Source organism: Oncorhynchus kisutch, unplaced genomic scaffold, assembly GCF_002021735.2.
Source record: "Oncorhynchus kisutch isolate 150728-3 unplaced genomic scaffold, Okis_V2 Okis03b-Okis08b_hom, whole genome shotgun sequence".
Classification (NCBI taxonomy): domain Eukaryota; kingdom Metazoa; phylum Chordata; class Actinopteri; order Salmoniformes; family Salmonidae; genus Oncorhynchus; species Oncorhynchus kisutch.
In genome coordinates, this window is record NW_022261980.1 from 10057627 (window position 1) to 10073937 (window position 16311).

A 16311-nucleotide genomic window follows, 5' to 3' on the forward strand; every position below is an offset into this window, starting at 1 on the left:
CACATTGATCTGGTACTGGTACCCCCTGTATATACTGTAGCTCCACATTGATCTGGTACTGGTATTCCCTGTATATACTGTAGCTCCACATTGATCTGGTACTGGTATTCCCTGTATATACTGTAGCTCCACATTGATCTGGTACTGGTTCTTCCTGTATATAGCTCCACATTGATCTGGTACTGGTACTCCCTATATATTGCTCCACATTGATCTGGTACTGGTACTCCCTGTATATAGCTCCACATTGATCTGGTACTGGTTCTTCCTGTATATAGCTCCACATTGATCTGGTACTGGTACTTCCTGTATATAGCTTCACATTGATCTGGTACTGATATTTCCTGTATATAGCCTCACATTGGCCTGGTACTGGTACCCCTGTATATAGCTCCACATTGATCTGGTACTCCCTGTATATAGCTCCACATTGATCTGGTACTGGTTCTCCCTGTATATAACTTCACATTGATCTGGTACTGGTTCTCCCTGTATATAGCTCCACATTGATATGGTACTGGTTCTCCCTATATATAGCTCCACATTGATCTGGTACTCCCTGTATATAGCTCCACATTGATCTGGTACTGGTTCTCCCTGTATATAGCTCCACATTGATCTGGTACTGGTTCTCGCTGTATATAGCTTCACATTGATCTGGTACTGGTACTCCCTGTATATAGCTCCACATTGATCTGGTACTGGTATTCCCTGTATATAGCTCCACATTGATCTGGTACTGGTACTCCCTGTATATAGCTTCACATTGATCTGGTACTGGTACTCCCTGTATATAGCTCCACATTGATCTGGTACTGGTTCTTCCTGTATATAGCTCCACATTGATCTGGTACTGGTACTCCCTGTATATAGCTGCACATTGATCTGGTACTGGTTCTTCCTGTATATAGCTCCACATTGATCTGGTACTGGTATTTCCTGTATATAGCCTCACATTGGCCTGGTACTGGTTCTTCCTGTATATAGCTCCACATTGATCTGGTACTGGTATTACCTGTATATAGCTCCACATTGATCTGGTACTGGTATTCCCTGTATATAGCTCCACATTGATCTGGTACTGGTATTCCCTGTATATAGCTCCACATTGATCTGGTACTGGTTCTCCCTGTATATAGCTTCACATTGATCTGGTACTGGTTCTCCCTGTATATAGCTCCACATTGATATGGTACTGGTTCTCCCTATTTATAGCTCCACATTGATCTGGTACTCCCTGTATATAGCTCCACATTGATCTGGTACTGGTTCTCCCTGTATATAGCTCCACATTGATCTGGTACTGGTACTCCCTGTATATAGCTCCACATTGATCTGGTACTGGTACTCCCTGTATATAGCTCCACATTGATCTGGTACTGGTACTCCCTGTATATAGCTCCACATTGATCTGGTACTGGTACTCCCTGTATATAGCTCCACATTGATCTGGTACTGGTTCTTCCTGTATATAGCTCCACATTGATCTGGTACTGGTACTCCCTGTATGTAGCTCCACATTGATCTGGTACTGGTACTCCCTGTATATAGCTCCACATTGATCTGGTACTGGTACTCCCTGTATATAGCTCCACATTGATCTGGTACTGGTATTCCCTGTATATAGCTCCACATTGATCTGGTACTGGTATTCCCTGTATATAGCTCCACATTGATCTGGTACTGGTACTCCCTGTATATAGCTCCACATTGATCTGGTACTTGTTCTTCCTGTATATAGCTGTAAATTGATCTGGTACTGGTATTCCCTGTATATAGCTCCACATTGATCTGGTACTGGTATTCCCTGTATATAGCTCCACATTGATCTGGTACTGGTTCTCCCTGTATATAGCTCCACATTGATCTGGTACTGGTACTCCCTGTATATAGCTTCACATTGATCTGGTACTGGTACTCCCTGTATATAGCTCCGCATTGATCTGGTACTGGTTCTTCCTGTATATAGCTCCACATTGATCTGGTACTGGTACTCCCTGTATATAGCTGCACATTGATCTGGTACTGGTTCTTCCTGTATATAGCTCCACATTGATCTGGTACTGGTATTTCCTGTATATAGCCTCACATTGGCCTGGTACTGGTTCTTCCTGTATATAGCTCCACATTGATCTGGTACTGGTATTCCCTGTATATTGCTCCACATTGATCTGTTACTGGTACTCCCTGTATATAGCTCCACATTGATCTGGTACTGGTACTCCCTGTATATAGCTCCACATTGATCTGGTACTGGTATTCCCTGTATATAGCTCCACATTGATCTGGTACTGGTATTCCCTGTATATACTGTAGCTCCACATTGATCTGGTACTGGTATTCCCTGTATATACTGTAGCTCCACATTGATCTGGTACTGGTATTCCCTGTATATAGCTCCACATTGATCTGGTACTGTTATTCCCTGTATAAAGCTCCACATTGATCTGGTACTGGTATTCCCTGTATATAGCTCCACATTGATCTGGTACTGGTATTCCCTGTATATAGCTCCACATTGATCTGGTACTGGTATTCCCTGTATATACTGTAGCTCCACATTGATCTGGTACTGGTATTCCCTGTATATAGCTCCACATTGATCTGGTACTGGTATTCCCTGTACATAGCTCCACATTGATCTGGTACTGGTTCTTCCTGTATATAGCTCCACATTGATCTGGTACTGGTACTCCCTGTATATAGCTCCACATTGATCTGGTACTGGTACTCCCTGTATATAGCTCCACATTGATCTGGTACTGGTATTCCCTGTATATAGCTCCACATTGATCTGGTACTGGTATTCCCTGTATATAGCTCCACATTGATCTGGTACTGGTATTCCCTGTATATAGCTCCACATTGATCTGGTACTGGTATTCCCTGTATATAGCTCCACATTGATCTGGTACTGGTATTCCCTGTATATAGCTCCACATTGATCTGGTACTGGTACTCCCTGTATATACTGTAGCTCCACATTGATCTGGTACTGGTTCTCCCTGTATATAGCTCCACATTGATCTGGTACTGGTATTCCCTGTATATACTGTAGCTCCACATTGATCTGGTACTGGTTCTTCCTGTATATAGCTCCACATTGATCTGGTACTGGTATTCCCTGTATATAGCTCCACATTGATCTGGTACTGGTATTCCCTGTATATAGCTCCACATTGATCTGGTACTGGTATTCCCTGTATATAGCTCCACATTGATCTGGTACTGGTACCCCCTGTATATACTGTAGCTCCACATTGATCTGGTACTGGTATTCCCTGTATATACTGTAGCTCCACATTGATCTGGTACTGGTATTCCCTGTATATACTGTAGCTCCACATTGATCTGGTACTGGTATTCCCTGTATATACTGTAGCTCCACATTGATCTGGTACTGGTATTCCCTGTATATACTGTAGCTCCACATTGATCTGGTACTGGTTCTTCCTGTATATACTGTAGCTCCTAATTGATCTGGTACTGGTTCTTCCTGTATATAGCTCCACATTGATATGGTACTGGTACCCCCTGTATATACTGTAGCTCCACATTGATCTGGTACTGGTATTCCCTGTATATACTGTAGCTCCACATTGATCTGGTACTGGTACTCCCTGTATATAGCTCCACATTGATCTGGTACTGGTATTCCCTGTATATACTGTAGCTCCACATTGATCTGGTACTGGTATTCCCTGTATATACTGTAGCTCCACATTGATCTGGTACTGGTATTCCCTGTATATACTGTAGCTCCACATTGATCTGGTACTGGTATTCCCTGTATATACTGTAGCTCCACATTGATCTGGTACTGGTATTCCCTGTATATACTGTAGCTCCATTCTTGACTATTCTTTTCCTGTTTTGTTACTATTTTAATTTTTATTGTAATTTCTTTAACTCTGCATCGTTGGGAAGGGCTCTTAAGGAAGAAAAAATGAATTATGAATTATATTTCTATGACTGACATGACACCTGGCCTCTATTCTAGAGCATTCTGGGTCTCATCTGATGGAGGACACAACACAAACACCTCAGATTATCTCATTTGATGGAGGACACAACACAAACACCTCAGATTATCTCATTTGATGGAGGACACAACACAAACACCTCAGATTATCTTGACTGATGGAGGACACAACACAAACACCTCAGATTATCTCATTTGATGGAGGACACAACACAAACACCTCAGATTATCTCATCTGATGGAGGACACAACACAAACACCTCAGATTATCTCATTTGATGGAGGACACAACACAAACACCTCAGATTATCTCGACTGATGGAGGACACAACACAAACACCTCAGATTATCTCGATTGATGGAGGACACAACACAAACACCTCAGATTATCTCGACTGATGGAGGACACAACACAAACACCTCAGATTATCTCGACTGATGGAGGACACAACACAAACACCTCAGATTATCTCATCTGATGGAGGACACAACACAAACACCTCAGATTATCTCGACTGATGGAGGACACAACACAAACACATCAGATTATCTCGACTGATGGAGGACACAACACAAACACCTCAGATTATCTCGACTGATGGAGGACACAACACAAACACCTCAGATTATCTCATCTGATGGAGGACACAACACAAACACCTCAGATTATCTCGACTGATGGAGGACACAACACAAACACCTCAGATTATCTCGACTGATGGAGGACACAACACAAACACCTCAGATTATCTCGACTGATGGAGGACACAACACAAACACCTCAGATTATCTCGACTGATGGAGGACACAACACAAACACCTCAGATTATCTCGACTGATGGAGGACACAACACAAACACCTCAGATTATCTCATCTGATGGAGGACACAACACAAACACCTCAGATTATCTCGACTGATGGAGGACACAACACAAACACCTCAGATTATCTCGACTGATGGAGGACACAACACAAACACCTCAGATTATCTCGACTGATGGAGGACACAACACAAACACCTCAGATTATCTCGACTGATGGAGGACACAACACAAACACCTCAGATTATCTCGACTGATGGAGGACACAACACAAACACCTCAGATTATCTCGACTGATGGAGGACACAACACAAACACATCAGATTATCTCATCTGATGGAGGACACAACACAAACACCTCAGACTATGTATATAATACGTATATAATATGTATATAATATGTATATAATATGTATATAATATGTATATAATACGTAATGTATATAATATGTATATAATACGTAATGTATATAATACGTATATAATATGTATATAATATGTATATAATACGTAATGTATATAATACGTATATAATATGTATATAATATGTATATAATACGTAATGTATATAATACGTATATAATATGTATATAATATGTATATAATATGTATATAATACGTATATAATATGTATATAATATGTATATAATATGTATATAATACGTATATAATATGTATATAATATGTATATAATATGTATATAATACGTATATAATATGTATATAATATGTATATAATATGTATATAATACGTAATGTATATAATATGTATATAATACGTAATGTATACAATAAGTACAGTATATAATATGTATATAATATGTATATAATATGTATATAATATGTAATGTATATAATGTGTATATACTATGTATATAATATGTATATAATATGTATATAATATGTATATAATATGTATATAATATGTATATAATATGTATATAATATGTATATAATATGTAATGTATATAATATGTATATAATACGTATATAATATGTATATAATATGTATATAATATGTATATAATACGTATATAATATGTATATAATATGTATATAATATGTATATAATACGTAATGTATATAATATGTATATAATACGTATATAATATTATATAATATGTATATAATATGTATATAATATGTATATAATATGTATATAATATGTAATGTATATAATATGTATATAATACGTATATAATATGTATATAATATGTATATAATATGTATATAATACGTATATAATATGTATATAATATGTATATAATATGTATATAATATGTATATACTATGTATATAATATATATATAATATGTATATAATATGTATATAATATGTATATAATATGTAATGTATATAATATGTATATAATATGTATATACTATGTATATAATATGTATATAATATGTAATGTATATAATATGTATATAATATGTATATAATATGTATATAATATGTATATAATATGTATATAATATGTAATGTATATAATATGTATATAATATGTATATAATATGTAATGTATATAATATGTATATAATATGTATATAATATGTATATAATATGTATATAATATGTAATGTATATAATATGTATATAATATGTATATAATATGTATATAATATGTATATAATACGTATATAATATGTATATAATATGTATATAATATGTATATAATATGTATATAATATGTATATAATATGTATATAATATGTAATGTATATAATATATATATAATATGTATATAATATGTATATAATATGTATATAATATGTATATAATATGTATATAATATGTATATTAATATGTATATAATATGTATATAATATGTATATAATATGTAATATATAATATGTAATATGTATATAATATGTATATAATATGTATCTAATATGTATATAATATGTATATAATACGTATATAATATGTATATAATATGTATATAATATGTATATAATATGTATATAAGTTATAATGTTTAAATGTAAATAATAATATATATAATATGTATATAATATGTATATAATAGTATATAATATGTATATAATATGTATATAATATGTATATAATATGTATATAATATGTATATAATATGTATATACTATGTATATAATATGTATATAATATGATTAATAGTATATAATATGTATATAATATGTATATATATGTAATAATACGTATATAAATGTATATAATATGTATATAATACGTATATAATATGTATATAATATGTATATAATATGTATATAATATGTATATAATATGTATATAATGTATATAATATGTATATAATATGTATATATATGTATATAATATGTATATAATTATGTAATGTATATAATATGTATATAATATGTATATAATATGTATATAATACGTATATAATATGTATATAATATGTATATAATACGTATATAATATGTATATAATATGTATATAATATGTATATAATATGTATATAATACGTATATAATATGTATATAATATGTATATAATATGTATATAATATGTATATAATATGTATATAATACGTATATAATATGTATAATATGTATATAATACGTATATAATACGTATATAATATGTATATAATATGTATATAATATGTATATAATATGTATATACTATGTATATAATATGTATATAATATGTATGTATATAATATGTATATAATATGTATATAATATGTATATAATACGTATATAATATGTATATAATATGTATATAATATGTATATAATACGTATATAATACGTATATAATATGTATATAATGTGTATATAATACGTATATAATATGTAATGTATATAATATGTATATAATATGTATATAATATGTATATAATACGTATATAATATGTATATAATATGTATATAATATGTATATAATACGTATATAATACGTATATAATATGTATATAATGTGTATATAATACGTATATAATATGTATATAATATGTATATAATACGTATATAATACGTATATAATATGTATATAATGTGTATATAATACGTATATAATATGTATATAATATGTATATAATACGTATATAATACGTATATAATACATATGGAAAGTTTGGTTCTCATCAAAAGGGTAAGGTCAAAAGAGATTGAAATCAAATGGAACGACCCTCTATCTATTTTAAGTCTGTGCAATTTCCTTTTGACATTTCACATGACATTTTTCACGTGCATTAGATTTGTAGATTAACTGAAAATGATGGCTGAACATCTCACCCTAAAAGTACTACAGTATGTAAGAATGAGTGTGCCATGGTAACTACCATGAAGACACAGGTATTAAGGGCACTCACTGTCAAGTGGGACCTAGCAGCATATAATTTCCTTCAGAAATGCCCCTTACAAAGGCTCTGCAGCAACGTTACGTAGACCTTCCCTTGCCAGCCATAAAAAGTGACCCATTGCCTGGGCATGAACTCTCTGTCTGTGTCTTTTGGCCTTTGACGAGAGAGTAAGGCTTGTGGATGAACACCTCATCCATCATTTAAGCAACGTTGGGAGGGGAGAGAGTCAGACCGGGCGGGGGAGGATGGAGAGAGGATGGGGGGGAGGATGCGGGGATGATAGCATGATGAATGAGGAAGTGTTCAGCTTCCTCAGAGCACAGTGCGATCTGTCTACAGGCAGTGTGTCTAAATGATGAGCTGGCCTGACCAAGTCCCTCCCCGACCAGGCCAACTAACATTGTACCTGTAGGCTTAGCTTACACTGAATCCTGCAGGTGGTGGATATCATTATTGTTAGATTTGCACATGTATGTATGGTGCCTTTCAGCAGGTTGGGCGGCTTGAAATACAATAGCAAATGATGAATGCAGTGTAAAATCACTTAGCCATCTCAGAGAGAGGCTGAGATAACGTATTCTCATGAGTAGTGTAAGAATCATGTTGAATGCCTATAGGCTTTAGCTCAGAGGGCTAACAAGGTATTGAACTGCGCTGACAAACCGGTTTAAATTCCCAATCGGTTCAATGCGCTCAATGTCTTTGCCTTTGTTACAGTCCCTTCCCCCTCAGCTACCATCTGGTCTGGGGAGACCTGCTCCCTTAGCTTATCAAGTTTTCACTACTGAAGACTCAGTGGAGGTCTGTAAGAGATCTGTCTTGTGTACTGTATACTCATCCATCCATCTGTCTTGTGTACTGTAGACTCATCCAAACTCACTTAAAGTGGCAGCAATAAAGCCTCTCTTGAAAACCCCAAACCTTGACCAGGAAAATGTCAAAAACGATTTCCAGTTCCTCTAACCCTTTTTTGAAAAATCTGTTGTGCAGCAACTCACTGCCTTCCTGAAGACAAATAATGTATATGAAATGCTTCAGTCTGGTTTTAAACCCCCATCATAGCACTGAGACTGCACTCGTCAAGGTGGTAAATGACCTTTTAATAGCGTCAGATCAAGGCTCTGCATCTGTCCTTGTGCTCCTAGACCTTAGTGCTGTTTTTGACACCATCCATCACCACATTCTTTTGGAGAGACTAGAAACCCTAATTGGTCTACACGGACAAGTTCCTATCTGTTGGAAAGATATCAGTTCGTCTCTGTGGATGGTTTGTTATCTGACAAATCAATTTACGTTTAGGCGTTCCTCAAGGTTCCGTTTTAGGACCACTATTGCTTTCACTATATATTCTACCTCTTGGTGATGTCACTCAGAAACATAATATGGATGACACACAGCTGTACATTTCGATTAAACATGGTAAAGCCCAAAAATGACCTACCATGGAAGCCTGTGTTTCCAAAATAAGGAAGTGGACGGCGGAAATTTTTCAACTTTCAAACTCTGACAGAACAGATATGCTAGTTCTATGTCCAAAGAAACAAAGATATCGAATGTTGGATCTGACAATTAATCTTGATGGTTGTACATTTGTTTCAAATAAAACTGTGAAGCACCTCGACGTTACTCTGGACCCTGATCTCTCTTTTGACAAACATATCAATAAGACTTCAAGGACAGCTTTTTTCCATCTTCATAACATTGCAAAAATCAGAAACATTTTGCTCAAAACCGATGCAGAAAAGCTAATCCATGCTTTTGCCACTTCTAGATTAGACTACTGCAATGCTCTACTCTCTGGCTATCTGGATAATGCACTAAATAACTTAAGTTAGTGCAAAACACGGCTGCTAGAATCCTGACTAGAACCAAAATATTTGATCATATTACTCCAGTGCTAGTCTCTCTACACTGGCTTCCTGTTAAGGCTCGGGCTGGTTTCAAGGTTTCAAGGCTTGTTCCTACCTATGTCTCCGATTTGGTCCTGTGGTACATACTTACACGTACGCTACGGTCACAAGGCCCAAGCCTCCTTATTGTCCCTAGAATTTCTAAACAAACAGCTGGAGGCAGGGCCTTCTCCTATAGAGCTCCATTTCTATCCATGTGAGAGACACAGACTCGGTCTCAACCTTTAAGTCATTACTGAATACTCATCTCTTCAGTAGGTCATATGATTGAGTGTAGTCTGGCCCAGGAGTGTGAAGGTGAACGGAAAGGCACTGGAGCGACGAACCGCCCTTGCTGTCTCTGCCTGGCCGGCTGCCCTCTCTCCACTGGGATTCTCTGCCTCTGACCCTATTAAGGGGGCTGAGTCACTGGCTTACTAGTGCTCTTCCATGCTGTCCTTAGGAGGGTTGAGTCACAGATGTGATCTTCCTGTCCGGGTTTTGCTCTCCCTCGGGCTTATGCGGTGGGGGAAATCTTTGTGGGCTATACTCAGCCTTGTCTCAGTGTAGTAATTTTGTGGACTGTTGATATCCCTCTAGTGGTGTGGTGGCTGTGCTTTGGCAAAGTGGGCGGGGTTATATCCTGCCTGCTTGGCCCTGTCCACGGGTATCGTCAGACGGGGCCACAGTGTCCCCCGGCCCACCCCTGTCTCAGCCTCCAGTATTTAGGCTGCAATAGTCTATGTGCCGGCGGGCTAGGGTCAGTCTGTTATATCTGGTGTAATTCTCCTGTCTTATCTGGTATCCTGTGTGAATTGAAGTATGCTCCCTCTGTACAGTACAGAGCTATGAGGATCGTTCTGTTCCCTGTCAAATCAAATCGTATTTGTCACATGCACCGAATACAACAGCTGCAATAGACCTTACTCTGAAATGCTTATTTACAAGCCATGAACCAACAATGCAGTTCAAGAAATAGAGTTATAAAAAAGATTTACTAAATAAACTGAAGTTATTTTATTTTTTTATCAATCAATAGGTAACACATTACATTTACATAACAGTAACGAGGCTATATTCAGGGGGTACCGGTACCGAGTCAATGTGCATGGGTACAGGTTAATCGAGGACCATGCTCCAGGACTACCTGGCCTGATGACTATTTGCTGTGCCCAGTCCACCTGGTCGTGCTGCTGCTCCAGTTTCAACTGTTCTGCCTGCGGATATGGAACCCTGACCTGTTCACCGGACATGCTACCTTGTCCCAGACCTGCTGTTTTCGACTCTCTCTCTCTCTCTACCGCACCTGCTGTCTCAAACTCTGAATGCTCGGCTATGAAAAGCCAACTGACATTTACTCCTGAGGTACTGACCTGTTGCACCCTCTACAATCTCGAATTATTATTTGACCCTGCTGGTCATCTATGAACATTTGAACATCTTGAAGAACAATCTGGCCTTAAATGGCCATGTAATCTTTTAAACTTCACCCGGCACAGCCAGAAGAGGACTTGCCACCCCTCATAGCCTGGTTTCTTCCTAGGTTCCTGCCTTTCTAGGGAGTTTTTCCTGGCCACCGTGCTTCTACATCTGCATTGCTTGCTGTTTGGGGTTGTAGGCTGGGTTTCTGTATAGCACTTGTGTCATCTGATGATGTCCCCCCACGCTGCTGCTACTCTTTTATTATCTATGCATAGCCACTTTAATAACTCTACCTACATGTACATAATTATCTCAATTACCTCGACACCAGTGCCCCCCCCCCCATTGACACATTGACTCTGTACCGGTACCCCCTGTATATAGCCCCGCAATAGTTATTTACTGCTGCTCTTTAATTAGTTGTTATTCTTATCTCTTATTTTTTTATGGATTTTCTTAAAACGGCAATGTTGGTTAAGGGCTTGTAAGTAAGCATTTCACTGTAAGGTCTACTACACCTGTTGTACTCGGCGCATGTGACAAATACAATTTGATTTGAAATACATTTCATTGATTGATCCATCGGTCTTGTGTACTGTAGACTCATCCATCGGTCTTGTGTACTGTAGACTCATCCATCGGTCTTGTGTACTGTAGACTCATCCATCTGTCTTGTGTTCTGTAGACTCATCCATCTGTCTTGTGTTCTGTAGACTCATCCATCTGTCTTGTGTACTGTAGACTCATCCATCTGTCTTGTGTACTGTAGACTCATCCATCTGTGATTTGTACTGTAGACTCATCCATCTGTCTTGTGTACTGTAGACTCATCCATCTGTCTTGTGTACTGTAGACTCATCCATCTGTCTTGTGTACTGTAGACTCATCCATCGGTCTTGTGTACTGTAGACTCATCCATCGGTCTTGTGTACTGTAGACTCATCCATCTGTCTTGTGTTCTGTAGACTCATCCATCTGTCTTGTGTTCTGTAGACTCATCCATCTGTCTTGTGTTCTGTAGACTCATCCATCTGTCTTGTGTACTGTAGACTCATCCATCTGTGATTTGTACTGTAGACTCATCCATCTGTCTTGTGTACTGCAGACTCATCCATCTGTCTTGTGTACTGTAGACTCATCCATCTGTCTTGTGTTCTGTAGACTCATCCATCTGTCTTGTGTTCTGTAGACTCATCCATCTGTCTTGTGTTCTGTAGACTCATCCATCTGTCTTGTGTACTGTAGACTCATCCATCTGTGATTTGTACTGTAGACTCATCCATCTGTCTTGTGTACTGTAGACTCATCCATCTGTCTTGTGTACTGTAGACTCATCCATCTGTCTTGTGTACTGTAGACTCATCCATCTGTCTTGTGTACTGTAGACTCATCCATCTGTCTTGTGTTCTGCAGACTCATCCATCTGTCTTGTGTACTGTAGACTCATCCATCTGTGATTTGTACTGTAGACTCATCCATCTGTCTTGTGTACTGTAGACTCATCCATCTGTCTTGTGTTCTGTAGACTCATCCATCGGTCTTGTGTTCTGTAGACTCATCCATCTGTCTTGTGTTCTGTAGACTCATCCATCTGTCTTGTGTACTGTAGACTCATCCATCGGTCATGTGCACTGTAGACTCATCCATCTGTCTTGTGTTCTGTAGACTCATCCATCTGTCTTGTGTTCTGTAGACTCATCCATCTGTCTTGTGTACTGTAGACTCATCCATCTGTGATTTGTACTGTAGACTCATCCATCTGTCTTGTGTACTGTAGACTCATCCATCTGTCTTGTGTACTGTAGACTCATCCATCTGTCTTGTGTTCTGTAGACTCATCCATCTGTCTTGTGTTCTGTAGACTCATCCATCTGTCTTGTGTTCTGTAGACTCATCCATCTGTCTTGTGTACTGTAGACTCATCCATCTGTGATTTGTACTGTAGACTCATCCATCTGTCTTGTGTACTGTAGACTCATCCATCTGTCTTGTGTACTGTAGACTCATCCATCTGTCTTGTGTACTGTAGACTCATCCATCTGTCTTGTGTTCTGCAGACTCATCCATCTGTCTTGTGTACTGTAGACTCATCCATCTGTGATTTGTACTGTAGACTCATCCATCTGTCTTGTGTACTGTAGACTCATCCATCTGTCTTGTGTTCTGTAGACTCATCCATCGGTCTTGTGTTCTGTAGACTCATCCATCTGTCTTGTGTTCTGTAGACTCATCCATCTGTCTTGTGTACTGTAGACTCATCCATCGGTCATGTGCACTGTAGACTCATCCATCTGTCTTGTGTTCTGTAGACTCATCCATCTGTGATTTGTACTGTAGACTCATCCATCTGTCTTATGTACTGTAGACTCATCCATCTGTCTTGTGTTCTGTAGACTCATCCATCGGTCTTGTGTTCTGTAGACTCATCCATCTGTCTTGTGTTCTGTAGACTCATCCATCTGTCTTGTGTACTGTAGACTCATCCATCGGTCATGTGCACTGTAGACTCATCCATCTGTCTTGTGTTCTGTAGACTCATCCATCTGTCTTGTGTTCTGTAGACTCATCCATCTGTCTTGTGTTCTGTAGACTCATCCATCTGTCTTGTGTTCTGTAGACTCATCCATCGGTCTTTTGTTCTGTAGACAGGCGACAAGCTTAGGTTCAAAACAAGCCAACAGAAATGGATTAGGCTTGTTTTGGACAGATTTTAGCAAGAGTGAAACCTCTCGCTTTGCTTCTCCCTCTATAGTACACACACACAAGCACACACGGACACACACCTCTCTCCCTGCCACTCACAACAACAAAGTTGAGAAATCGCTTCTTCCTCTCTGACAAGCAGTTTCAACTCCCTATTTGCATTTGAGGTTTGGTCCAACAGAATGGGTCATATTGACACCACAACACATGGAGACATTATTTTACTGTAATAGAGGAGAAGATAACCTTTCTAACCACACCCTTTTCATGTCTCAACGAATCAAATTGCGCGCAGAGAAGACACTACTAAAACAGGAGTATCAATATCAATATCAAAATATTGATTCTGGAAAAGTAATGCTCAGTTTGTGACGTGAGTCATGGGGTTGCCACGTACCGCTAGCAGCATTTTAGCCAAACACTGTTATACTACTAGCTGTCTAGTCTGTGTTTTATAAAGGTGCAATAAGCGTAAAACACAATTATATAAGGAATTGGCAACTCGTTCTCATTGTCAGAAATAAGCTAGGCCACTTGACTTCAACCTCTGAACAAAGTGGACAGACTGACATGCAGTTTAAACAGTTGGAGACAGACAGAAGTGTGTGTCCATAACAATTCAACTGTTCGAACTATTGGCTAGCTAATAGATCCAAATCTAAAGATTCCTATAAAAGATGATCTGGTTTCTCACTAGCATGTGGGCTTGTGCTTGAGAGATCCTTTATGAGCCCTGTGTTAGTGTTCTATAATGCCTGCTACAACAAGTGAACGTGCGGAACGTGGTCAGAACGTGACAACGTGCATTATGTGTGCTTCTGCTTGTAACAAAAAGGGTATTTTCAACGCCAGGCTTGAAAGCAAGATCAGTGATTATTGCAACAAAAAAAACTCGTTACACTAATTTGAAAAAGTATTATTATTATTATTTTAGTATTATTAGTGAGTCTTGTGATTGTAGAAGGCTTATATTTAGCCTAGGTATAATTTACAATAAATTATTAGTGAGTCTTATGATTGTGGAAGGCTTATATTTAGCCTGGGTAGAATTTACAATAAATTATTAGTGAGTCTTATGATTGTGGAAGGCTTATATTTAGCCTAGGTATAATTTACAATAAATTATTAGTGAGTCTTATGATTGTGGAAGGCTTATATTTAGCCTAGGTATAATTTACAATAAATTATTAGTGAGTCTTATGATTGTGGAAGGCTTATATTTAGCCTAGGTATAATTTACAATAAATTATTAGTGAGTCTTATGATTGTGGAAGGCTTATATTTAGCCTAGGTATAATTTACAATAAATTATTAGTGAGTCTTATGATTGTGGAAGGCTTATATTTAGCCTAGGTATAATTACACAAGCCCTGAATTCATTAGATTATTTTTTGAAATGCTGTGTATTTGACCTTTTAATTGTACAACAAAGCTTATTAAGAGAAAACATTTAAAAAAAACAACTGATATATGTGTATATATATATTGTATATATTGTGAATCGCCCATAAGTTAGAAAAAAATGGAGATCAGATTTTTCGGCCATATCACCCAGCCCTATGCCTCATTCTGTGGGCTAGAGTGGAGTGGGTGTTTATGTATGCCAGCTTAGTGCAGGGAAAAGTAGGCCAGCTGCACAGACCAAGATACAACAGCGTGGAGACATCCTGGCACAAGGAAATGGAACATTATACAACGGTAGTTAATTAGTGAGCACATAAAGGTTGCAGTCAAACCGTTGCTTCTACATTATGACACTGTAGTGTTTTAAAGACAACTGATGGAGGCTACAACGTGAGTGACAATGGTATTTACACGCTAGCGACATAAATGGGTATTAGCAAACTATAGCGTAAACACAGATTATACAAATGAAGAAATGCATATACCTGTGCAGTTTGTGTAACTAACGACATGACGCCATTTTCAATATGCAATGTGCCAAAACCTCCTCTCACCAACAGTTATCTGAACTCTATGTTTATTTGCAAATCCTTGAAACTATGCAGGGCAATTACATTTACATGTTAGTCATTTAGCAGACACTCTTATCCAGAGAGACTTACATGTTAGTCATTTAGCAGACGCTCTTATCCAGAGAGACTTAACATGTTAGTCATTTAGCAGACGCTCTTATCCAGAGAGACTTAACATGTTAGTCATTTAGCAGACACTCTTATCCAGAGAG